Consider the following 3,360-nt stretch of genomic DNA (forward strand, 5'->3'; position numbering starts at 1 on the left):
CAGGATAAAACCAATACCATAGAGGTTATGCAGCAATAGGAGAAGAATGGATTTATATGAGTTAAAAGTTTGCTCAAAATGCATTTTCAAATAGTATTTTGACAGAAAATATGTGGTTAAAAAATAATGAAATTTTTTAAATTTATGTGTAATATTATTTTATTAAAGAATGTATGATTGAAAATGAGAGAAAAAAATTATATTTGAAAATAATGGGGACTAAACAAGAGCATAATTATATTGTAGAAAAATGTAATATAGAGGGTGTTTGGTAAGGATTAAAATTAGATTTTTTTAGTAGATTGTGATATAAGATTTTGAAATATATGATTGAACAATTGTAAATCTCATGAAAGATTTGATTAATATTGATTGCTTGATTTTGATTTAGATTAAAATCAGATTAAGAGCCTGTTTGTGAGTAATTTTAAGAATTGATTTTTTGACCGTTGGGAGAAATGTGGGATCCACCTATGAAAGAAGAAGTCAAATATGACGACTGAAATAGTGAAATAACGGTCAAAAAATCAATTTTTTAGGGGAAAAATCACTCCCAAACAGGCTCTAAAATTCTTACCAAACAAGCTGATAAGCAAGCTTGGGGGATAATGGTGATATGATTTGACACAAAATAATAAGGATATGTGTAAATGCGAGACCCCATTTATTAAGGTCCGGTTTGGTACACATTAATGTAAAAATGAGAATGAAAACTGGTCCTACGCAAGAGATAGACAGTCAAATATGATGGTTCGATGTGATAGATAATGATCATATTTTTCATTTTAATGGGGAAAAAATGAAAAATAAACAGGGGCTAACATTATCACTTATTCCTTGTTTGACAACTAATTTAATGATTTATTATTATTATTATTATTATTGAAGAAAATGAGTTTTGGAATAATTATATTTTGGAGAGTGTGTGATTAAAAATTATGAAAAAATATTTTGTGGTTCACACACGAAATATTTTATTATGAGATGTGTGATTGAAAATATTGGGGACTGCAAATGCAATTTTTTCAAACTGTTTAAAATTTTTTGATTTGAAAATAATTAGAAAACATTGTCCACCCCTAAGAGGAGGTTAGAAAAAGTGAGATGAATTTTAGACGAACACAAATATTGGGGGACTGTAGATGCAATTTTTTCAAACCATTTAAAATTGTTTGATTTGAAAATAATTAGAAAACATCGTCTACCCTTAAGTGGAGGTTAGAAAAAGTGAGATGAATTTAACAAACACAAATATTGGGGGACTATAAATGCAATTTTCTTCAACCGCTTAAAATTGTTTGATTTGAAAATAATTAGAAAACATCGTCTACCCCTAAGCAGAGGTCAGAAAAGTGAGATAAATTTGAGACAAACACAAATATTGGGGACTGTAATTGCAATTTTCTCACACTGAGAGGCTGTGTGTTTTGAGAGAGTGAATGTGTGAGAGAAGAGACCTAACCGCTCAATCACACGCAGAAAACGGAATCGAGAATCGTACCATGGGTCCCACTTCCACTTGTGTTTTACATGGCTCCATCTATTATTATTAAAAATAAAAAATAAATTATTGTTATGTTCACAACACATTTTAATTATATCAAATGTCATTATGACACTTATTTTAAACTTTTTTATTTCAATGTATTCTTGTTTTTAACATTTTATTGATCAAGAAATTTTATCATTTATCATGATATTCATTCAAAAATATTATTAACGTGCTTTCCAATGAAGATCAAATATTTAATCATATTTTTGTATTATTATTTACTTTGCTTGTTTAAGGACAAATGAATCTTTTTACTTTATTTTAAAGAAAATTTTGGAGACAAATCATAATAAGTTAAAAATTTATTTATTTTTTGTTAATTTGAGAATAAGAATGCGATGAAAAATATTTGAGACACAAAATGATAGTGTCTAAATAGTTATGAACCTTTTATGTAATTAAAATGTAATTTAGTTATTGAACCGCTAGTGTAGTGTTAAGCATCGATTTGTGCGACAATTACATGACATTAAATAAAATATTCATTTAAATGTAAAATCATATTATTCATTTAATTGAACATATAATTATAATTGCTTAAATCGATGCTCTAATATAGCTGATGCTAGATGGTAGTATTCAAAATAAAATAAATATTGAAAATATGTAGCGTATTAAATACAATTATTATAACGTAAAAATACCTCAATTTAAAAATAAAATGAAATTAGAATAGAGTCTCTTGCGACTTATCTCTCAGAATTGATTCTTCAAAATAAAAAAAAAATTATATTTAGAGAATTTTTTTGAAAATGATTTCACTACGATTAAATTGAATATAATGTGATAAACTTTTGTATTTTTCGCAAAAATAGTGATATGTATTTTTCGCAAAAATTGCACGTGATTGCATAATCTAAATACTGACTTCAGTCTGATAAATAAGAATAAATTTATTTGTTTCTACAAATATAAATGCATTTTATTATTTTCATTATATAACGTGACAGTAGATCATTGAACAACAAATGAGTAAGCACCACTTACAAATTGGGCAAACAATTGAGAATAAAAATGCAGTTAATTTAAAAAAAAATACATTTAACACATGTATCCATAGATTTAAATTTTTAGCTTCTTATTCCATAATTATATGACCAAAGCCTTGATTTTGTGGGCAATAAAACTGATCGATTTATTTGAAGTTTAAATTTAGATCAGGGTGGTTAACATGAAACAAATGAAATTTGAAGATTGGGTAATATCTTTTGTAAATATAAATATATGTTACATAAAATATATTAAATATGTTAAAAAAAAGAATATGCAAATTTATACAAATTTGATTGGTAACAATGATGGACATAACATAGTTGTGAAATCAAATTTAAATTTATTAAGTTCATGTTTGTATTTCATTCTATCAAAAATCTCTCTCTCTCTCTCTCTATATATATATATATACTTATTTTCAATCGCATATTCACACAATAAAATATTTTACACGTAAATTCAAAATTTTTTAACTCCACATTTACCTAAAATTTACTATTCAAAACAATAATTTTTTTTTCCAAAAAAATAGCCACTAAACGGGGATTAGGGACCCGTTTGTTTCTCACTTTTGAAAGAATGAGAATGAAAAATATAGTCATTACGGGCTCCACACAAGAGATAGAAATTCAAATTTTGTGATTTGATGTGATGGATAACATTCATATTTTTTATTTTAATGAAGAAATAATGGGAACCAAACAGGGGTTAAATATTTTTTTGTAACACTTAAAATTTTACTAATGCTTTATTTAATAATTTAGAAACTTTTTTCTTACATGAAATTGAAAATTTAAATTATATTAGAGTGGACC

The sequence above is a fragment of the Olea europaea genome, chromosome 16 (assembly GCF_002742605.1).
Source record: "Olea europaea var. sylvestris chromosome 16, O_europaea_v1, whole genome shotgun sequence".
Lineage (NCBI taxonomy): Eukaryota > Viridiplantae > Streptophyta > Magnoliopsida > Lamiales > Oleaceae > Olea > Olea europaea.